This window comes from Mastomys coucha, unplaced genomic scaffold, assembly GCF_008632895.1.
Source record: "Mastomys coucha isolate ucsf_1 unplaced genomic scaffold, UCSF_Mcou_1 pScaffold14, whole genome shotgun sequence".
In the NCBI taxonomy this organism is placed as follows: Eukaryota; Metazoa; Chordata; class Mammalia; order Rodentia; family Muridae; genus Mastomys; species Mastomys coucha.
In genome coordinates, this window is record NW_022196896.1 from 132,949,960 (window position 1) to 132,973,875 (window position 23,916).

The 23,916-nt window shown below is 42.0% G+C and overlaps 1 protein-coding gene across 2 annotated transcripts in view; it reads left to right on the forward strand.

The window, feature by feature from the left end:
* The first annotated feature begins 22,182 nt into the window (after positions 1-22,182).
* Positions 22,183-23,916, forward strand: part of L3mbtl4 (L3MBTL histone methyl-lysine binding protein 4) — a 472,751-nt gene continuing 471,017 nt past the window's right edge. For both annotated transcript variants that reach the window (XM_031368651.1, XM_031368654.1), the window contains exon 1: positions 22,183-22,275. The gene's annotated coding sequence lies outside the window, so the exon portion shown is untranslated. The remainder of the gene's footprint in view (positions 22,276-23,916) is intronic.

Sequence of the window (23,916 nt, forward strand, 5' to 3'; positions counted from 1 at the left end):
CTAACTCACCTCTACTGTACTGCAATCCCTGCACTGACTCTCAACAGACTCAACTCAAGTGCCCTCCAATTAGACATTACTTTCAAACATCCCTGCTTACCTTCTGCAAACTAACCTGACCTACATTGTTTGGTATTAAGGGTGTGTACTAAGATCATGTCTGTATTCCAGCCAGATCATATTGTACTCGGGGTATCTGCATTCCAGCAGGATCATATCCTTGAATGTGATACCTTGCCAGAGCAGCCGCGTTGCTAGATTAAAATTGCTCTACAAAGTTCCTCTGTTAGAGAATCACTCCTCCGTGTCACCTTGCAGCTGATTGGATTGTCCTCACACGGCTCTTTTAGATCCTTCATCCAGGACTTTGCCCACCCTGGTTGCTATTTTGGTTTCTGGAACCTGCAATTTTGATTAATGGGTGAGGTCACAGTTAACTGAAAGACATTTGCTGCTGTCTGATGATGTATTGGAGGAATAGGCATTTATTGCAGTCATTGTAATTTCCAGTCTTTTAATAACCTCAAACTTAATGCTAGTATAGATTTATAATTGTTAACTAATTTTACAATTGTGTTTCTTCCCAATCAACTAAAGCATTGGCTGCCACTTGTTGCAAATCTGGCTATTTATCCTTTCAAGTAGCCACGAACATTGCCCAAAGTGCTCCCCACTGTGAATTTTCTTTTCTACTTGTATCCTGCATGGTTTTCTCAGGATGGGGCTACCTACTTCTACAATGATTCAGCAATCTGGCCCTAGGTTTCTCCTCCTCAGTCTACTTATCTCAGGACACACACCCCATGAGGTCATATGGTCATGCTTGTCATAGACATATAAACTATAGCATTTGAACAGTTTTCTCACTTAGTTTGCTTGAGTCCACATGACCTGCTCTGGACCAATCACATATCTCCTGACTGCTTCTATGGGCTGATGGATTACTGTTGTGGACTTCCAATGTTGTGGGTCAATGGGCTAGAGAACCCCCAGCTTACGATGAGGTCCTACCCTGGAGGTGAAGGCAAAGGAGCTCATGTCACATGGTAACATGGCTCCTTGTCAAATGTTCAGTTTTCTCTAAGGCTTGATGACAGATCAAGACTCATCTCTCAAAGGGAGAATAGTTGACTTAAGGTAATGGTAGAACTATGATTCAGATTTGCAAGGCCTTCCATGTGACACCTTGCTACCATCAGAGTCTACTGGGTCATGTGGCCTAAATGATAGAGTCTTTCAAAGCAGTCTGGACCCATTGAAGAACCTTGTTGTGTTACCTGCTTCAGTGTTAGAATTTGACCCAAATCAGGCCTATTCTACACCTTCAGGTGGTGGATTTTTCAATATGTGCTAGGGAATATACCTAGAAAAAATGGTCCATCTTCTTAAGTCTCTTTCTGACTAGCGAGGCCCAAATACCTTATCATTCATCAACAGTATATAGTCAAGAATTTCAGAATCATATTTTATTTTGGGCAGAATAATCATGAAAGGAACAGCCCCTATTCCTCATTGCTGCCTGAATCTATAAATACTACCATGGTGTGTCTGACATGTGGGACTAGAGCTGCAGAATAATGCAGCACTGGAAGACCAAGGCACACTCTCATGGACCATTTACTCCCCTGATTGTCTTGTGGCTGAAGTTTACTGTCACTGGTGATATACACCTTGAATAGACACCTATACAATCCTGGCTGGAACTTTCCCAGAGATCCAGATTAAACCATTGCTAGGTTTCACTAGCTTGATATAAGACTAAGGCAAAATCCTGGGCTTACTACACTGACCATCTACCAGGAAGTGGAATTCCATATATGTTTTGCTAATCGATGTTGTCCGAGTGATGATAAAGGTAGTTCACTGGTTTCGAGGCTGATGGTAAGCTGTTTGTACCCAAGCCTCCCATGTGCAAATACCGTCGCTGTCCCAAGGGTCTATCCAAGTCTACACTATAGCTGTCAGGCTGCCAACTGTCATATCAAACTGTCTTGCTAGTAGAGATTTTGGACTGGTGTGAAGACAGTGTAGAACTCTGTGAGCACCTGCCTGGAAAGAGTTTACTACCCTACTCAACACTGAGGAAGGGAGGGAGGTATGGGAAGACCCTGAACCACCAAGAACGATGTTAGGCTAGATGGAGCAATCAAGTCAGGAGTGAGGGGTATGGCACTCCAAGACTGCCGGGGATACAGGCCAAGACTCAGTTTTGATGTACAGGTGGCAATGCTTGGGCAGGTAGAGGGGCTCTATCTTCACCTTCCGGCCTGATCAGTAGGGACCTTCCTGTAGTATCCCTGAACTGAACTCCAGGGCAAAAGCTAAATACACATATTTTATGACTCCTACCCAGTGGTCGGGTGCTCTCTGCTGCCCTAGACAGGAATGAGGTTTCAAGTGCTTAGGGGTGCTGATGGGAAACATGGAGGTTGCTTAGGGATGCCAATGAGAAGTATCAGGTTAGCACAAAATTCAGCCAGAGAGCAGGTAGCCAGAGAGAGATTTATTATGAGGGAAAGGAGAATGTAAGGAAGGAACGAAGGAAGAAGCAAATCTTCTAAAGAAAGAGTTATATGAACAACGACAAACAAGACCCACATGTCTCACTGAAAAGACTAAATTTGTATTTATTCAAAGAGTAAATTACTAATTGAGCAAAGTATGGTTAGTTATAACAAAATAAACATGTAGAGAACTTACCAGATGTCTCTGACCTTTCTCAGTGCTCATTATTCATGAGTTCATTTACATATGTTAATTGAGTAATTATCCTAGTCACTTGTTCTAACGCTGTGAAGAGACACCTCCAAACAACCAACCAAGGCAGTACTTGCAAAGGAAAGCATTTAATTGGGGCTAACTTACAGTTTCAGGCTTAGTCCACTATCATCATGGTAGGGAACATGGTGGCAGGCACTGGGGAGAGGTGGGGCTGGAGAAGTAGCTGAGAGCTACATCCTGATGCACAAGCAGAAAGAGAGAGAAACCAGGTCTGGCATGGGCTTTTGAAACCTCAAAGTCTAGCCCTGGTGACAGGCAAGCTTCCTCCTACTGGCCATACCTCTTAATCCTTCTAAAGCTTTCAAACAGTTCTACTCCCTGGTGACTACGTTCAAATATGTGAACCTTTGGGGGGCTCCATTCTCATTCAGACCACCACTGGAACCTTAGGTAATAGACATTATTGTCTATGTGTTACAGAAAAGACTGTGGTGTAGTGCTAGTTGCTTCTTAAGACCACACACCCTCTAATAAAACACATTTATACAAAAATACAAGTGTCCCAATAAAACAGTTAAAATCTTAATTATTCACTTATTTTGGTCCAGAAGTTCACATAAACATGTGGCTATTGAAAAAAAAATAGTGCACAAAGGCAATGATGAATAAATCTTTTGAGTAAATTCAATTATAGAATAGAATGTATTCGATAGGACAGAACTTGATATTTTTGTAACCCGATTATAAACAATTTTATCTTTAATTTCCCACCATGTGGGGACACTGAGTTATTCTTCAGAATAGTCTCTGGGAGTCTACATTTGATAACAAATGGATAAAGAATAAAAATGCAAAGAAGAATGAAAACCAAAGAAAATAAAATCTTGATTCTTAAGGCTGTAAAACTTTTCGATCAAAACTTAAGAAGAACTGAGAACAGCAATTGCAGATGAAGTTGGCCTTGAGCTTCACTGCAGGGCTGCAGTCAGGAAGCAATGGCCAAGAAATTCCATTTCTGAGAGGAAAGGAAGTTGAAAGGCTCACACAGGACAGGGGCCATTGCACTCAAGGAAGGGGCTCCCACGCTTCTGAGAAGGTTTGAAGAAAAGGTGTCTGCCTACCACCTGAGCCTGTAGATTTTAATAGACCTTGGGTTTAGACCTAGGGGAGGATAGACATGGCCAGGAATCCACAGACAGGTCAGGTCCATGCATACAGCTTCAGAACTCTATGCCTTTGTACATAGGCAGTATGTAACTTGTTTTCTGAAATTATAGAAACTCACAGTTGCCATCTCAGAGCCTTTGGGCTTTTGAACAATGTTGGGACAATTAAAGACTATGGTGAGTTTTGAAGTCTGGCTGAATTTATTTCTCTTTATGAGCCTATGGGAGTCAGAGATGAAATGTAATGGTTTAAAAGTGATTTGTCTGACAGTCAAGTTGACAAGGAGTATACTTGTGATAATTAATATTCATTGTCAGCTTGACTGGTTATGTCTGTGGGGGCCTTTCCAAAGGTTTAACTGAAGAGGAAAGACCCATTCTAAGCATGGGCTGGGTACTTGGCTTGAGTACCAGCATTCATCTCTCTGTGCTTCCTGACTACAGATGCAGTGTGACCAGCCACCTCATGTTCCTATCACCATGCCTTCCCCGCCATCATGAACTCTGCCCCTCAAACTGTGAGCCAAAATAGTTCCTTCTTCCCTTAAAAACAAAAAACAAAACAAATAAACAAAACCAGGATGTTCAGTGTCCCTGATATGCCTAAGGAACTCATATCGTAAAGTCAGTTATTCTCAAATTAACTCCTAAAATAGTGTTTTCTCTGGAACCTAATGACTGGGTTCTAATTTACACACTCATATGCTCTCTGATATCATTTGGTTCAGCATAGACTACACATATAACAGTGGTATAGAATGATTGTTAATAGAGCTAAATCCCTAGGGCTTAGTGGCTACTGTCCAATCACATTGTTGCAATGTGACCACGTTTGTAGGTATCAAAGTGCATATAACAAGGCAGTCTTATATAGTTACACTGGCTAGTTTTATGTCAGTTTGACACAACCTAAAGTTACCTAAAAGACAGGGAAACTCAATTGAAAAAAATGTCATCTTAATACCCAACATTTTCTTAATTAGCAATTAATGTAATTACTGGTCCACCGTGCATGATGCCATCCCTGGGCTGGTGGTCCTGGATTCTATAAGAAAGCAGGCTGACAAACTAGGAAGAGCAAGCCAGTAAGCAGCACCCTTTCATGGCCTTTGCATCAGCTCCTGCCTCCAGGTTCCTGCTTTAAGTTCTTGTCCTGACTTCCTCTGACAATGAACAGTGATATGGGAGTATAAGCCCTTTCTCCCCAGGTTCCTTTTGGTCATGGTGTGCTGAGGAAAATATTAAAAAATGAACCTGCCAACTTTCCCTTTTACACTCCTGCTGGCCCGCCAACTCTCTGCAGCTAACCCCTGCAGGATCTGTCTCGCTTGTCCTTTGTCTCTGCTATAATCTCCTGTAATCGGTGGACCCACACTCCAGTAACCAAAAAGATCTGCCATCCACAGTTTCATAACACAATACCCAGGAACCTGGTGAAATCAGATTCTTAAGCTTGTAGTTAACCAAATAGATTCATGTATTAATAAAATCACAATTTACAAGATGCCAGTAAATAATTTCAGAGCCAATTGATAATGACAAAGCTTTAAACCAATATTTCTAACCTTATGAAATCATAGCTACTGTGGCTGGTAATTGCCATGCGGGTTCATGTCCGCAGTCATGGTTCTTCCCCTACTCATAGCAGGGACAGAAACCCTAAGACAACACTCCACCATGATTGGCAATAGAAATCTAGGTTGCGCCAGGTTTGGTGTCATAAGCTTGGAGGCTGTGAGTTCCAGGCCAACTTAGATACATTGTTAGAACTTGTTTCTAACAAAGGAAACAAAAGAAAACAAAACAAACACCACAAATGCCTTTTAAAAATCAAAACTTGTAACAAACCAGAACTCTGTTATTGCTTGATGTCTATTTTACTTACAAGTTTTAGCTTCATTTTAGAGTATAGCTTTTCTACTTACTTTTTTTTCCCCTTGGGTTTTTCGGAACAGGGTTTCTCTATATAGCCCTGAATGTCCTGGAACTCACCTGTAGAGCAGGCTGGCTTTGAAATCAGAAATTCACCTGCCTCTGCCTCCCAAGTGCTGGTATTAAAGGCCACCACTACCCAACAACAACATAAAACAAACTAACAAACAAAAAACTGTGAGGAAAAAGTACATATTCCACCACTTGCCCCAGCCTGTCTTTTATGCCATGCTGATGTGTTTCCTAACTATACCAAGAAGGAAGGATTGAGCTAAAGCATCCCTGTGTGTGTACCCACATGGTATGAAGTTCACACAATGGAGCAAACCAGTGATGATGTTCTCAGTGCGCATGCAAGAGCTGGGCAATGTTCAACAATGTAGCAAAGTGAAGGACAAAGGTGGATGCAAACATTCCTAAAGAGCACAATTGCAGTGTTTATACTAGACATGGAACTAAATCTATGTAAAACTTAGACATATGAGAGTGGAAAAAATTAGTGTAGAAATGAAAATTTCTCGACTGCTTTGAGCACAACTGATTATCTGTGATGGGAAAAACACATCTCTATCTCATAGGGCATCAACAAAAGTTGTCCCTCAGGTAGGTACAATAGTTTGGTGTTAACACATGGGGAAGTGCATTTATGACATTATTTTTTTGAGGAAGGTTAAAAAGAAAAAAATATTTCATAATTTTAAGTGTATGAAAGAGATACATCTATGTGGACTGAAAAAATCTGGAAGCTAAGAATTTTCCACTAGAAAAATGATAAATGACTCAATAGTATGCAGCCACTAAAATAAACACACTACATATTTCCTACATATTTCAAATTGAGTAAAACTTAAGTAACATACTTTTATCATATAAATAAAAATTACAGAATGGAATAGATAGAGAATACCATTTGCATACTATTTGAAATAGTATGCTAATCTTGTCATATATTTTAAAATTTACATACATATTTAGAAATATCAACAGTGTGCAGTCATAATAAACAATGCATTGTGAATAGGTGTAGTCTTTGGGGTAGTAGAGAATGGGACTAGGAATTTCACGTTCCCTAAGTGCACTTTCATTCTGTCCTATCCATCCACAAAGAATCAGAACAAGAAGAAACCGAAACAGAAGTGAGTCAATACCACCGAGTGCTAACCTTAGAGATCTACAGCTATGTCTCTTGGATGTATTTTGAATTATCACTTATATTTTCCTGTCTCTGCAGTGGCAATTTCCTGTATGGCTTCTGATCATCCTTGTTAAGCAGTTTGTTTTCTGAAATTTGTAAAGAAATTATAAAAATTTACAAAAACCAATCCTCGTATTCCATTGGATAATTCATTAAAAGAAACAAATGGATAATTGGGAACTAATGGATGTCACTGCAGATTAATTCATATCCCAACACTTTATTTAATGAGTCTAAATTTTTATTAACACTCAGTTGTCAGTATATAATATAGTAAATATGAATTACAAAATGCTGTTGGATTTGAGGATGATCAAAATATATCCAATCATATTACCATTTTTTTTTTAGCTTTTCTTGGAACTATATGTGACAAGCTATGAAAATATTGGCTATGATTTAGCATGGTAATTCTCTTTGGAACATTCTGGAAGGAAATAAGCAGTTCAGAAAAGTATTTACTTAAAAATATTTATAGTAATGCTATTTGCAATGTCAAAAACAAAAACACAGCAGGGAAGGCCCAAATGTGTAAAAATAGGAGACGGCTGAGCAAAATATGGCCTAACACAAACTTACTGCAGAGCTATAAAAATGTCACCTCAGGGTTCATGCTGCCTCATGAAAATGCCCAGTAAAATTAATTTCATAAAGTAGAGCTATAAAATAGCAGCTTTGAAAACCGCACAGACACACATGGAATCATAAATTAAAATTAATCTGGAAAGGCAGAGCATTCCACTATGTGAAAATAATAATAATTGAGGAATCAAGGAAAGCGTCTGAGAGGAAACAAGGAGATCAAATTAGTTGCGTTAAGCTCACATTCTCTCCTTTAAGGTTGTCTAAACTGATAGAGGCTCTTCAATACCACAGAAGAGCATGTTTGGATTGGCAGGCAGAGTCATGGCTTTATGAGGAAGCAGATACATCAGAGCCCCCATAGCACCATCAGTATGTGCTTCCCTTCTCTCCAAACACTGTTCCTCCTGCAAGCAGCTGAACACAGGGCCACCTGGGGAAGAATGCTTTCCCTCAAAACGTGTTCCAGCAATGTGTGACCCTTGTTAAGTGTTTTTGTTGTTTTTTGTTTGTTTGTTTGTTTGTTCATTTGTTTTTTGCAATGGTAATGATGGTCTGGGTTCAAAAAGAATATTGCTATGGGAGACTAAAATATTATAAACCAATACATATCATATCAACTTGGATCATTTAAAATAGGCAGACGACCATTATCTAGAAAGGAATATTCTGTGAACAAACAACTCCACAGGTCATTCCATACCAAGGCAAATGTCACTTTTCCACCTGGATCGCAATATATGAGGCAAAGGAATTGATAAGCCATGGGCAACTATCTGGTTCATTCTGTCAGCTTGTGCCTGTATTCTATAACATATCTGCAACTCTTTCTTATATAAAATGTTGTTAATCATCGGGTAAATAGTTGTTTCGCTCACATGTCAAAGCTTAAGGATGACAGGTAGGAGTTGAGAGGAAGATGATGTTTACCAGGTGCTAGAGAGAGACCAGTGCAATAGTCAAGGGAGACAGGGGTGAATTCTGGGAAGCTGTTTCATGGCCATGTGGCCACAAAGAAGTTGAATAGCTGTCACTAGAAGAATGAAAGAAAATATTTTACCTGTTTTAATTTCTAAGAACCAAGGACTTCAAGAGATGGACATGTTTACTATCGTTGGATTACTATACAAGTACATGTACTGAAACATCTCCCACGACCCTATACTATGACTTGTGTTAATTTAAAAAGGTAGTCATAAAGAATCAAGAGAAAAACAGATGTTCTATCTAGAACAATGCCCACGAGTTTCTATTGTTTTGGGTCACTGACACCTACTCCTGGGACAAAATGACATCATCTCCTTTGGGAGTTTTCTGCAGTGAGAATTTGACTAGTACCTCTGAGGTTCTGACAGATGAAGAGAAAACTGATAGCTGCTTTGCTTCAAAGATTGCTTTTGAATGTAGGTGTGTTTTTTTCAAAAGGAAGCAAAATGAGTAGACCTCTTCAAAGTTAAAGGATATCTATATTAATAATCAGATGTTTATAAGTTGTTTTTCAGATGTTGAATTGGGCTGTATTAGTCAGGGTTCTCTAGAGTCACAGAACTTATGGAATATCACTATAAATTAAGGGAAATTACTGGAATGACTTATAGTCTGCAGTCCAACTAACCCAACAATGGACAGCTGTGAATGGGAAGTCCAAGGATCTAGTAGTTGCTCAGTCCCACGAAACTAGTTGTTTCAGCTGGTCTTCTGTAGAAGTAGGTTCCAACAGATGTGCTTGCAAGAAAGTTGAAAAAGAGTGGGTCTTCTTTCTTCCAGTGTCCTTATGTAGGCCTCCAGCAGATGGTTGATCTGAGGTGATTCAGGTTAAAGGTGTGTATCACCACACTTGGATCTGGAACTTCCTTTGTCTCTGGCTGACTCTGAACTCAGAGATCTGCTTGTCTCAGTCTTCTGGGATTAAAGGTGTGTACTACCTTGTCTGGGCCTAAGCTTCTCATGAATACCATGCCTCAAGATCTCCATGTTAAGGTCCTGGTCAGAAGCCTGTGTCTTCCAGCCTCAAGATCTGAATCATAGGTGTGGCCTCCATTTTTGGATTATAGTTCATTCCATGGTAGTCAAGTTGACAAGCAGGAATAGCAGTCATATGGGCTTACCCATTATGAAAAGCAATAAATGATATGAGCGCATGAGAAAGAAAGATGCTGCCGCTGTCCTTTGAATTTGAAACATGACTGTCCTACTTCTGTTTCTCTAGCAGGAGAAACAACTCTCTGCTAGGAACATTCTAGCAGAGAGGGGAAAGCACTTATTCATCTTAGGATTCCAGGCCACAGACCATTACATGAGGAAAGTCACCGTCACAATCACAATTCAGAGCAGAGGGAACAAACACAACGTGATTACTGCAGAGCTCACCTTTTCCTCTCGTGCTGAGGACTCGGCCATGACATGGTGCCACTCACGTTCAGGATGAGTCTTCCAACATCAGTCAAGAGAAGCATCCACAGACACGACCTCAGGCCGACCTGAGAAGCATCCACAGACCTGCCCACAGCCCGACCGGACTTAAATAATCACCAAGACTCTTCCCATGTGACTTTGGGTTGTATCAAGATGGTAGTTAAAATTCATCATCATACACTTGAAAACATACCTATCAATTTGAGGCCACTAAGTGATTGGAGAGTTGTGGCATGTTGAAGAATGGGGTTAGTAGAAGGTTTAGGTCATTGGGGGTGTGTCTTCTCACCTTTCTCCCTTTGTTTTCCAACCAAGAGCTGAGCAGCTTTGTTCATCCATGCACTCCCACTCAAACATGCTCATGATACACCCAGAGCAATGATAACACATGTTTGCATCTAAAACTATGAGCTAAAGGTGACTTTTCTCCCCTTTAAAAGATGTATCCATCTATTGTGTGTATATCTGTATATGTATGTATGCATACTTACAACATGCATCCACATGTATGTATGTATACCTATGAGTCCAGAGGTTGATGTCAAGTGTCTTTCTCTATTGCTTTCCACCTTAAGTATTTTTCATTTTTCTTCTTTACTGAAAATTTTCAGTATATATTATATATTTTGGTCATTTCCCGCCCCCCCCCGTTCCTTCCTCATCTTCCCCATCTCCTCACCCACTCAACTTTATGTTATCTTTCAAATAAATAAAAAAACAAACAAACAAACCAGAAAACAAGAAAGAAACCCTACAAAACCAAAAAAATCAAAACAAACAAGCAAAAGACCAATTAAACAAAAACAAACAAGCAAACAAAAAATCAACAACAACAACAAAAAACAAATAGAGCAAAATGAAATGAAAGCTCAACAATGGAGGAAAAAGTGAGATATGTGGTAAGCACAAAAACACCGATGAATTCATTCTGTACTGGCTGCCATGCCTGGGCATGGTACCTATCCTAACGTGTGGCTGATATATACTCAGTGAGATTTCATCGGAGAAAACTGATTTTTCTCCTGGCCACCAGGTGTCAATTGCAGATAGTTTCTTGGTTAGAGGTGGGGCCCTGTGCTCATTTCCCCTTTCAGTGATAGAACTCCATTAGGTTTGAACCTATGAAGCCCTGTGTAGGAGGCCACAGTTTCTATGAGTTCATATGTACATCAATTTTGTTATGTCTGGAAGACATCATTTCTTGGAGTCATCCATCACCTCTGGCTCTTACAATCTTCCTGTCTCCTCTTCCATATAGATCCCTTAGTCTTGAGGTAAGGGTTTGATGAAAACCTTCCATTGAAGACTGAGGGCTCCAAAGTCTCTCACTTTCTGTACAATTGTCCAGTTGTGGTTAATGGTGTGTTAAACCCCATCTGCTGCAAGAACTTTCTCTGCTGAGTCACTGGTCTATGGATATAGCAGTATGTCATCAGGAGTCATTTTATGGCTATGTTTCCTTAGCAGAAATAATAGTAGTGACTTTTCACTAGGCTCATGACATACCTAGTCTCATGAGCTTGACCATTTTATCAGTGACAAGCTTGGGCTATACCTCACAGAGTGGTCCTTAAATTCAACTGGAAAGTAGTTGGTTATTCCCATAACTTGTGTTCCACCACTACACAAGGACATCTTACCAGAAGCTCAGTGTTGTAGATTTCAGAGTTTGTAGCTGGGTAATATTGGTGTTTGTCTTTCTCCTCTCATAGTGACTTCTAGTACCACGGACACTAGTCGGGATGGGTGAAGCTTCAGGAAACACAATAAGCTTCAGTGGTTTGACAGAGGCATTCTCAGAACGTAACAGTTTAGCCTGGACAGCATGGCTGTCGCTCTCTGTGTATACTGAGATCTAAAGGGAAGATGATACAAAAGTGTATAACTTGGTAAGGAAAACAATTAATGTGGCTAATGCTTCAGACACGAAGGACAGAGCAAACAGGGTGGCTGGGACTGGGAAACAGTTTGATGGTCAGAATCTTCCACGTTTGCATTCTGACCAAAAAGATACTCTGTATCCAAAGGGAGATGCCCAGCCATTTAAGGCTCCAGCTTGGACCATTTCCAGACAGTTTTAACGGAATGTACACAGCACCACCCCATGGGCTGGGGTCCTAGACTGTTTTTAAAAGGGAAAGAGAAAACGCTGACCTACAGCAGCATGCATAATCCTCTGCCCTCTGAACCACTCAGATGTAAGCAAGCTCATACTGCCATACCTATACTGCTGTGTCTTCTTCACTGGGATAGATTGTAGCTCCTAAACCATGGGCCAAAACCACCTCTCCTTCATCGTGTTGCTTCTTGTTAGGTATTTGGTCATAGAGAGAAAATGCCACTGATACAGTAGGATTATTTAAGATTCTAAAAGATCAATCATATTATTTCAGAATATGGAAGTTATTAAGTTGTATAGCTAGAACTCTATTTAGTTGCTTCTGGGACACTAACCATCTAAGAGACCACATTTACCAACATGAGATCCATGAGTTCTAGCCTCTGGCAGGAATGTTGGAAAAGGGACTATGTATAATCCAGGGTGGATAGATTAGTCATTTACAAACATTTTACCATCACACTAGCTAGTGAAAGCCGATGGTGAAGAGAAAATCTTAGGCTACAAGAGTGATAATACACAAGGGTTATTACATAAATTCCTTAGGGTTTGAATCATATGCTATCTTTATTACTACGAATTATTTCTTGAGCACTTGGTCATTGTCCTGGGAACAATTTGAATGTATCATTTTCCTTCAGAAATACCTTGTACACATGGACCAGAATGGAGTCTTGAACTCTTCCATAAAGGAAGAATTACAGTTCACCCATGTATCAGGTTAGGTTAATAAGAACTGATTTCCTCTACAGGGTATGTGTGTATAACATTATTATATAAAATATGTATCATAACAATATGTTATACATTATATGTTACAGTAACATAAATTATAGATGATATGTTTCACTAATATATTATACATTATATGTTAGAGTAATGTATATGCATATATACATATACACTCTTCTTTAGTTTGTTTCCTGTTGGGCATATGGTTAAAGAAACAAGAAATAATCAATGCAGAAGCCTTTGCATGGAGAAGTAGGACTGTGACTCTGGTGACCCTGACCATTTGTGGGGAATGTAGAACAGCTTGGAAGTACCAGGAGTAAAAGCCGTGGCTTTCCTGTGCTAAGAAAGAACTTCACCACTGAGCCATATCCCTACCCCTTCCCTATATTACACTTCTGGCAAGTCCTCACTCAGTTTCTCCTTTGAGATAATAAAATCATTCTGGCTCCAGAAACTTTGTAGAGCACCTGTCATACATATATAAAGAGCCACAAAAAGTTCTGAGAGAATACAGAAGTCAAATAAAAAAAGCCAGACCTTAGAACATGGCATGTAAAAAAAAAGCCACTAGAACACATTAAAATGAAAAGCCAACCTTTCTACTTTACAAACAAATGCAAACACACGATGGAATTTGGGGGCTGAAACTGCTCCTAAAAGTTTTGGGGCCTTGAAATGCCAGAGTTGACTGGCTTTCTGGTCCTGCCAGATTGCTGTGGGTGTTCCTCACAACATTCTGTACAGGGTCTGCAAATAGCTGCTCTCTGCCAAGGGCTACAGCTTCTACAAGGCTCTGTTCTTACAGGACAGAAAGATCTGAGACCGTGCCAAGTCCTTACTGATCTGGTGATTATGACTCTGTTGCCTTCAATATCATCAGGGTGGAAAGCTAGGGCACCAGGAGAGGCCTGAATCTAAGTAAGAAGATGAGGGTTGTGAACACAAAGTGGGAGGGAGTATAGCAGAGGAGCGGAGGGCAGAGGAGAGGAAGCAGATGCCCACTCAGAAGCTGCCCACCCTCAGTAATTAGCATTGGGGAAAAAGTCAACACACCAAAATTGGAGGAGAATTTACTGGCAGTAAAACAGAAAAGTGCAAGCCAGTATGTTTACAGATTTAGAAATAAGGGAATGGAGTCTATGAAGCAAATCATTATAAGAAGAAAAAAAAAAAACCAAGCTAGCAAAACCCCTATTTGAATAAAAGTTGAGAGAGCAACTCCTATGTCCCATGTTTGTTTTTATGTGTGAAACAGAAACACAAAAGACTCAAAAGGTTATGAGATTCCTTTAACCTGAAAAAGGCCATCTCTAAGAGCCCACAGTAAATGTGGTGACTTCAGAAAATTCCCCACTGTCACAAGAGATATAAAATGGCCCATAACATTCTTCTATTCAAGATGTGCAAAAATGCTACACAATACAGTAAGGTTAAATGATATTTAAGGTCCACTGTGGTCTTGTGTAAGCTTCCCTAAGACATACAAGACCCAGACACCATAAAGACAAAGGATTAAAGTGAAACACTTCACCTGATTCCTATTCAGGACTGCCTCTTGGGAAGGAGGAAAGCCAGTGTGTGAATGGTTGGAAAAGTTCAGCTCCACAGCATTCTGACGCATGGAAAAATGTCCAACTTGAAGAAGTGTTAGTAAGTACAGCTGAGTGGCCGTAGGGCTGTCTGTTAAACACATCACTCCTGCATTTTAAGAGGATACTTTAAAGGGAACAAAACCACAGATTATTTAAAATATAAATAACTTGAAAGATATATTGATCCTCTTAAGAAAAACCATAGACTTGTGACAGATTCATGTAACCAGATATGTTGTCATAATAAGATCAAAGTAATGGGGATACAGTTGTAAGAACAGAGATGCACTGGGATCCAGAAGGACGAAATCACAGGCAAGGAGACAAGATGGCAAAGTCTCCCTGGAGATTCTGGTATCTGTGACTGCTCAAAGCTCTGTCACATTTTAATATTCAGAAAAGGCCATGAGAAAGAGTGCTCCCTGAGGGAGGAGTGCTCCCTGAAGGAGGAGCACTCCCTGATAAAGCTGCTTGGGAAAGTGGATCAAACTTGCAACTGTGCTGGGCCCAGGAAGTATCTTGTCAAGTAGTGATAGGGTGGGAGGTGGAGTTGGGTGGCCTTGAAGGGTTAGAAACCAGCCCTGTGACTAGGGAGTGCCAGGGTCACTTTTTTGAGAATAAGATTTGGACTGGGAGCTAAGAGGATCCACTCAGTGCATAGGGCTGAGACCCGGAACAGTGAGGACACAGGCAAAGGTTGGAGATGTGGTTGGAACTTTGACGTGGCATCATGGTCCTTTTCGATCACTGTCCTCATTTGTAGAATAAAGGAGATGTTCCTGAGTTATTCTCTACCTCATAGAGACCTGAGGGAAAAGCTGGCTCAAAAGTGCTTTGAAAATTCCCTTGATTTGTCTGGTGAGGTCACCTTTTCCCTGAATGATTTCTTAAGTTCAAAGCCAGTGACAGAATTTGAAGGTTGGGCTCAGTATTTATTGTCAGAGGTTTTGAGGGGGCCAGGAAAGTAGATATTGGCACAAAGCGATGAATTTAGAGACCTGAAGATGTGGACAAGGCTGAATGAATGAATTCCAGAATGCAGAGGGCAGTTACAAGGCTTCCAGGAGTTAAGATGTGATATGAAACTACAGGGCCATTTTGAAGGATCCAGGTAGGCACATTCTTTGCTAAAGACAGATCACTGTCAACAGATTCTGGGAAAAAAAAGTTTTGCCATTGTCAGGTAGGTTATGAAAATGGCTTGTGTCTGGATCTAGAGTGGATGGAGTGCTCAGGTATATAGGGTGTCTGTGTAGGGACACTACCAGATCACTTGGACACTGGGACTATATTAGTGACAATACTGGATGCTGTCCTATATTTTGGGACAAGACAGGCCTCTTACAAACCTTGCTCTTGTGTGCGTTTCTGTGGTTTGTACACACGGAGAAGTCAAGAGGTCAATGTCATGTCTTCTTTAACGGCTCTGCAACCTAATTGTTGAGACAGGGTCTCTCACTGCAGTTGGCACGCATTGATTTAGTCGGCCTGGCTGGCTAGTGGGTCCCAGGGATCCTACCTTCCCTACTCAGTGCTGAGTTAGAGGTATGAATCATTGTGCCATGTTCTCGATATGGTACCAGGATCTGAACTCGAGCTCCCTTGCTCACAGGGCAAGCACTATATCAACTGAATCATCTCCTCAGGACAATTAGATTCATTTTAATAGATTGTGGCAATTGAGACTGACCCAGGCCTTTCTGGATGCCAGGCAAGGATTACCACTGAGCCACACTCTCTGCTCTTGTTTTGTTTTTGAGGCAGGATCTTGCTAAGTAGCCCAGGCTGGCCACAAACTCATGGCTAAGGTCCTGCCTCAATGTCCCAAGTGGTTAGATCCCAGGCCTATTCCATCATGGCTGGCTGTAGACCCAGACTTGTATTTTCTCCCTGCAACTTTATCTCTGACATCAAGAGAACATTTTACAAAGTTCCAGCTTTCTGAAAAGACAACGCCTAACTAGTTAAAACAAAAAACAAACAAACAAACAAAAACCCCACTTTGGCACTAGGAGCCATCTTGACACAGAAACCTGTCTGTTAGTAGTGAAGTTCCTTAAAGCTTGTGCTCATTTTATAATTGTCTTGTTCTCAGTCTCTGGCCCCTTTGCCATTTTACCCTGTATAGGGTAGGGTTGAGTGTTTCCACTATCTAACCTTTGGGCTCCTCTGTTGACCAGCTCCATTCTGATCCTACCACAAAGCACTATCCTGAGTCACCTTATTAGCATAAATGTGGAGGTAATATGAAGGGGCTCATGGAAAATAATAAGAGACACTCTATTGTTTGGAATATTCTGGCTTTGTGAAACCTATGTCAGGAGCCAAAGACTGAAAGCATTTCTTATTATAAACAGATACATAAATGAATAAGTTTTATTTTCTGGGTAGTATCAATGGTTGGATAATGAATAGCACTCATTCCAGAATCAGGGAGTTATTCACTATTTCAATATTTAAGTTCAAGGCACTCACTGCACACCTTGTTATCTAGGGTCTAAACAAAGGTGCAGGCTTTGTCCCTTTGAGGAGAAGGCATTATACTTTTTCATGGAAATGCTGCTTTACACAGCTTTAGACCAACACATGTTCTAAAATTAGAAATTAATCTTGGGAGAATTTTACAATTTCAGTATCAAAATGGAAAAGAACAGATGCATGCATATTTCATGCAGAGAAAAATTGAACTCTGTTTTTAATGAAATAATAGAAATATATTAAGCTAAAAACATTTTTTTTTACTTTGGTTACTGTTTTAATAAATAGAGAAAATGAAGTCTAAAACAGATCTAATTCAAACAAATTTACTTGCAGGTTGATAGTACATAAGGGATGCCGGTGAGTTATTTTTGGATACTTGGGAAGTTAAGAAAACATTCACTGAAAAAGAAAATAAATGGCTTAGTATTCTGCGGTGTAGCTTCTCTAAGAGATGGTGTATTGTTGCTGGTGGCATTTCTTAAATACCCGGGCTCTGTCAAGGTGGTGACCAGGGAGTGTCCCAAGGATAAGAATGCAAGAGAAAAGTGGGACTCACTCATCTGCAGCTCCTGCAGCTGATGTGGATGGATCTTCCCACTACCGACTCCCCTTCTTTCTCCTCACTACACACTTTCCTTAAGAGGATGCCCAGACCCCTGTGAGGATGCTGGGTCCTCAGTGAGGATGCTAGGTCTTTCCAGGCAGCAGCTGGGTGTCCTTATGAGTGAGGATGCTGGATGTCCCTATGAGGATGTTGGGTGCCTCTATGAGGATGCTGGGTGCCTCTATGAGGATGTTGGGTGTCCCTATGAGGATGCTGAGTGCCTCTATGAGGATGTTGGGTATCCCTATGAGGATGTTGGGTGTCCCTATGGGGATGCTAGGTGTCTCTATGAGGATGTTGGGTGTCTCTATGGGGATACTGCGTGTCCTTATGAGGATGTTGGATGTCCCTATGAGAATGCTGGATGCCCCATGAGGATGCTAGGTACCCCCTGTGAGGATGGTGGGTCTCTCTGTGAGGATGCTCGTTCCTTCTATGCGGATGCAGTGTCCCCCTTTGAGGATGCTGGGTCCCCTCCATGAAAATGCTGGATGCCCCTATGAGGATTCTGGGTCTATTCATTCAGGTGCTGGGCGTCCCTGTGAGGATGCTAAGTGTGCCTATGAGGATGCTAGGTGTGTCTATGAGGATGCTGGGTCCCTCCGTGAGGATGTTGTGTGTCCCTATGGGGATGCTGGGTGCTCCTATGAGGATGCTGGGTCTATTCATTCAGGTGCTGGGTGTCCCTGTGAGGATGCTAGTGTGCCTATGAGGATGCTAGGTGTGCCTATGAGGATGCTGGGTCCCTCCGTGAGGATGTTGGGTGTCCCTATGGGGATGCTGGGTGCTCCTATGAGGATGCTGGGTCTCTCCATTAGGATGCAGTGTCAGACAGTTGTTGCTTGTTAGCACTGTCCGTTAAGAGCAGCTAGCTTTGCTTGTTCTGATTTCATGGTCAACAGGCAATCTTTGAACACCACTTGCCTTGTTATGTAGACAGTAGTATTGGGAATGCGTTGACTAAGGGACCTTGATCTTTGGGACATTTATGTCTGTCAGGCTAATTGTTAGTCTTGTTTCAGCAGCTTGGTTTAGCCTTATCACCCCTTAGAGAGCTAACCAAGTCACTTGCTGCAGACATTCCTGCTCTCCACTAGATCTTGTCATTGAACGTAGTGATTTCTAAGGTAAATTCTGAGTGATGACACACGTCCACTGGAGCTAGCCCATTTCTATCGTGTTGATCAACAGCAGGAGCAGAAATAGAAACCGTTCTCCCAGCTTCTAGCCATGCTCTATAAGGTACCCTTCAGCAAGTGTCTAGCTGTAGCTTTGGGGAGGCATACTGCTAAAGTCAGAAAATAGGACTTCCTTGGGATTTAATCTTCCTTTTTTTCTTCTCGGTCTTTTATTTAGGATTGAGCATGTCTAAGCTCAAGCCTGTGAAAGGGTTGACAGGTTTCCTTCTGGATTTCCTTCGCTTTCCACAACCCCCACGTGAATTTCTTCAGAAGCACATGTGTTGGAAAGTGGCCTTTGTGTGCTGATTTGAGCATCCTTGTCCTGCTCAGCTGATTCAGATTAAGTTTTATCTAGAATATTGCACTTAAATTGGAGTTTAAATTCCAGAATTCAAGGAGGTGAAGTGACCCCTCCCAGGGACTCCAAAGCTTCGTAGATACCAGAAAAGCATTTCACAGAAGAGTTACAGCACCAACTCCCTTTATATTATGTTTTGAGATAGGACCTTGCTAGATTGTCCAGGTTGGCCTTGAACTTGCCAAGGCTAGCCTTAACCTGAGGCTACTCTGCTTTCATCTCTTGAGTAGAAGGATTACAAGTCTGTGCCATGAAGCCATCAGGAGTTTTACTGTAGCTTTGTTCTACTAAAAGGATGATAACTAGAAATATAACGCCAAACAGATTTTTACATAGGTTTAAAATCATTTATTCAAAATTCATAATATGCATATTATCTTGGTTATGAAGCTCTGTGATGTCATTTTAAAAATTGTTTAGATTATTCAATATAATTGACACTTCTTTCTAAACCAATATTTACATTTAAATAGAACCCTAAATTATTTATACAACAGCCCATTAAGTAAAATTTACTATTAGCTAATCTTCTTAGAAACACATTGTTCTGTGAGAGAATCCATAATAGAGAAATGATTAACAATGGAGCTAATATGGAAATACACTTGGTTGAAGACTGAAGACAGATAGTGAGCAAGGAAATGTTGTGCTGCTGAACTCAGCTTGGGCTGGGGGTTAATCAAGCCAGACCAGGAGGAGGTACTCACTCCAAGCTCATTCTCAAAACAAATGCAAGAAGCAACTGTGTCTCTTTCAAAACACCTCTATCACCCGCCAATGCCACTAATGAGTAAAGAATACAGCTTAATCCAGTTCGGAGAAGAAATATAACCACCCAGGCAGAAACTCAGCGAAAAAAATCAAAGAATGTGTTGAGTTACTGTGGTTACCATCTTAGCAAGCAGGGAAGGCTGGATTTCACCAACCATAAACAGATACAAACAAGTATAATGGCCGTGATTCGCTAACCATAAACTGATACAAACAAGTATAATGACCGTGATTCGATTTCACTTGGATGAGTTCTACTGTCTCATCACTAATCATGCTGTATTCAGAGAACATTAGGGTTAACCTAATAAAAGAAGGAAAATATCTAACAACCCCTGTGTTATTAAAATCACTTTGCTTGCTGGGTCCCTTGGTTAGGTTACAATACTTAACAGTGTGGTATCTTATTTTAATCTGCAGCTATTCAAGTATAAAGGGCTGAACTATAACAGCCTAAAAGTTCTGTAAGAAGTGTGCTAACTCCTTCCTGCTTGGGTCTCCACAAAATTTGAGTAGCAGTATGATTTGAGAACATACATCAGCTTCTTTGAGTATACTCCTTGGTTGTCAATTCTCTGCAGGGACACACACACCTGGAATCAGCCAGGAGAGGGCATTCTACATTGTTCAATGACTTATTTGTATGTCCTTTGGGGGAAAAAATCTAGTCTGTGAAAATGGAGTATCTGGGCTTTCATGATTTTCACCCAAATACCATTAATAAATGTGTTATTAATTCCATTTAAAAATTAGCAAAAGTAGGAAATGAAGGCAATGTACTTGGATTCAACTCAGCTTTCTTTTGAGTGTACCATTGATCAAGTTTTGCTGAGGGGCAGGTGGACCTAGAAGCGCTCGACTCTGTGATGAAATGGTTCTGATGTTTGTAGGGACGGGATTTAGATTCTTTAATGGTAAACACTCCTGGGAAGAGGCAGGACCACACTGCAGCTATTGAAGCTCTAGACTTCATTAGGTGGAGGTGATGGTGGCCGGCTCCTTAGCCACTGGCTGCCTATGTTGTACTGTGTCCCCGTGAGTAGCAGGGCAGGAGGACGCTGGTCCTCCCTTCCTCCACGGGTTCCCATCTGATTTGGTGTGGTCAGGTGCACAAGGATCTAGCCAACTTTCCTGCATTCTAAGACAGTAACCAGGTTAACTCAGGCGCTCTTCGACATTTGAAGGTTTCTGAGCTTGTTCGTCCTTTTCTGTCTGTAGTTCTATTTCTTTACTCCTGTTAAGGAAATGCATCACTGCTTCCATAGTGATCATCACTTAGTGCAAGCGTACTTAAACAAGGTAGAAATGAGCGCACCGCTTCAGTAGGATTTGTTTAGCCACGTTTCCTGTCCTTACTGTTGTTGGCTTGTCTTTGTCATTTTTTTTTTCCTCAAATCTTTGTCTTAACTAATTAGAGTACGAGGGACCGGTTGCATGCACATTGATACAAGTTCCTATGATCACCGTTTCTAATTAAAAACTGTATTAGCGGGAAGGAGGACAACAATATAAATGTAAATAAATAAAATAATTAATAAAATAATAAATAAAATCAATAGTAAAAATATAATAAAAAATAAAAATAAATAAAACGCATTAGTAAACGGCTTCATATTTTTCTCAATACCCACATGTTATGTTTTAGCAAATGACCAGCCTTGTCTACAGGTTTCCAATCCTCAGTGTATGGTAATCAACAACAAATGAAAAGGAAGATTCTGGGTGTTGACCGTTTGTTAAAATTCCGTCCTTCTTGCTCAAAGTCCTTACTTTGTACCCACTGGATAGCTATTGTCTGCATATTTGGGTTTCCACACCTCCAAGAAAGAAAATTTCACTTCAAAGGCACAAAACATAGCCTTCAGTCATCAGCTATCAAACACAAAGGGATGTAAACAAGATCCTCATCTAGTCAGTTACTTTGGCAAATGCAAGGCCAAAGTTAGTGAGTAGGACTCTACTTCCCAGAGAGCAGAGCTCAGCAGCTCGGGTTTTTCAGCCCACACAGCTAGGACCTGGTTGGTAGCTTCCCCTCACCCACCCCCTTTCAGTGTGAAAAGCATCCCTTCATCTCTGTCGGGTTTCCCTGTACACGTGTGTGGCGAAGTCAAAAGCCAGCAGCGGCAAGAGGTTTCAGCATCCACCAGGGTGCAGGAGGTGTAGCCGGGAGAGCGCCTGGAACACAGGGAAAGGCTGGCGGAGAGTGGCGGGGCGTGCGGGCTAGGGTCCCAGGACTCCAGGAGGAGACAGTGGGGGGTTGGGGGGGGGTGGCGGCATCACCGGGGGAAGCCGGACTGCATGCCACGCGGTGGGGCGCAGAGCCAAGCAGGTGCGGCAGGAGCATGCGCGTGCGCGGCGGGGGCGTTTCCCGCGCCCCGGGCCGGTGCACCTCGTCGGGCAGCTGCTGCTGCGGGGGCGCTGGGGTAAGTAGGGTGCGCGCAGGAGTGGGTGGGGGCAGGGCAAGAGGCAGCGGTTTGGGCTCCTTGCTTCTCTCTTGTTGCGGGGCCGAGGTGCACCCCACTTATCCACTTCGCGTGTCTTCGCTCCTCAGCTGTTGGGGTACAGCCTGACCAGGGGTGGCTCCACACCCCCAGCCTTTCCCAGCACTTGCACTTGGGAGAATGTTTAGCTTTTGTGTTCCTCTCCTCTGGGATGAAAGTCCGAGTCTGTCTCCTCCACCCTGACCATCCACCCGGGGTCCTGCCTTCTCCTTGCCTCATTGCCGGGGAGCTCAGAGCCAGGAAGGGGCGCAGTGCGGACACCCCGCAGTGTCAGACTCTCTCTGTAACTACCATGCCTGGGGTGTGGGTAGACCATGCTGGCCTCTGTCTCCCTGTATTCCTGACTCTCTCTGCTCCCCAGGCCTTGCTGGGTTAGCTTGTCAGGGGGTGAAAACACATGTGGGTCTGCGCAGTTAAATACCAGGTTGGTGAAAGAGTTCTCTGGAGGTGGTGGTGGGGGGGCGCTACCTGAGTATTTCCTCCGCCGCCTTTGATCTGTCGATGGTTAACATCTTCACACTGTTCTTGTTATGTGTAGCTCTGTTCACTTACGTTCTTTTTATCTGTTCATTTAGTCACTCATTCATTTATTCTCTGGAGACAGTGGCTCATGAAACCCAGTTAGTTATCCTCAAAGTTGTCATTAGTGGAGGATAGCCTCACGGTCCTGACTGTTTGCCTCCACCTCCCAAATGCTGGTACAAGAACAGAACGTCTTATGCACTGATGCTTGGAGATGCCTCAGGTGGTTGGTGTGACCTCCGAGGCTGCTGGGTGTGGTGGCTGGCAGACATCAGCGGGATCCAGAACATCCCACTCTACTTCAGGCCTGTTTAGTCTCCACCCAGACTTGCCAACAGCTTCTCCTGCTATCCTGCATTCACTGTTCTTTCTAGAAGATGCCTGTAGCAGCTCTGGGCTTCAGGGTTTGGCTGAATGGTGTAGTGGGATATCCTGGTGTTTTCTAAACCCCTTGACCCTGAAAGGAAGGAGAAGTGGCACACGGGTGGGGTGGAACTGAGGCGATGTTTGCTCTTGGTGCTCAGTCTTGTAAGATGCCAAGACTTCCAGCTTCATTTATTATTGCTCATGGTAGCTATGGGATTTTGATAAAGGTTCAAAGAGAACAGAGATAGTTTTGAACTGCCAGATGGGCTGAGGGAAACTATACTGATTAATGTGCGATGTGAGGCTTTGGGAAGTTTGCATTTCCTGTAGGGCTAGACTATGGAATCATTGCATCCATACTGTGCTGGATGCTTAAATGAACTCTCGAAGGGTTTGCCATGAGTACTGCTGGGGAGGTGATCTGTAGACAGAACTAAGTTGAGAAACTGACCAAACTTCCACAAAGAGAACCAGGTTGCAGTGTTTACAGCTGACCACAAGATTCTAAGGACAGAGCACTACCATCTGCCTTACTGCACCGTCAGTGAAGTGTACCTTAGACACTGGACTCATCTTCATCTTCAGCAGGGAGGAAGGAGCCTGCAATGCCTGCTGTGGTGCTGTGTGTGGCTAAGGACCTATTTACTTCTTTTTTTTTTTTTTTTTTTTTTTTTT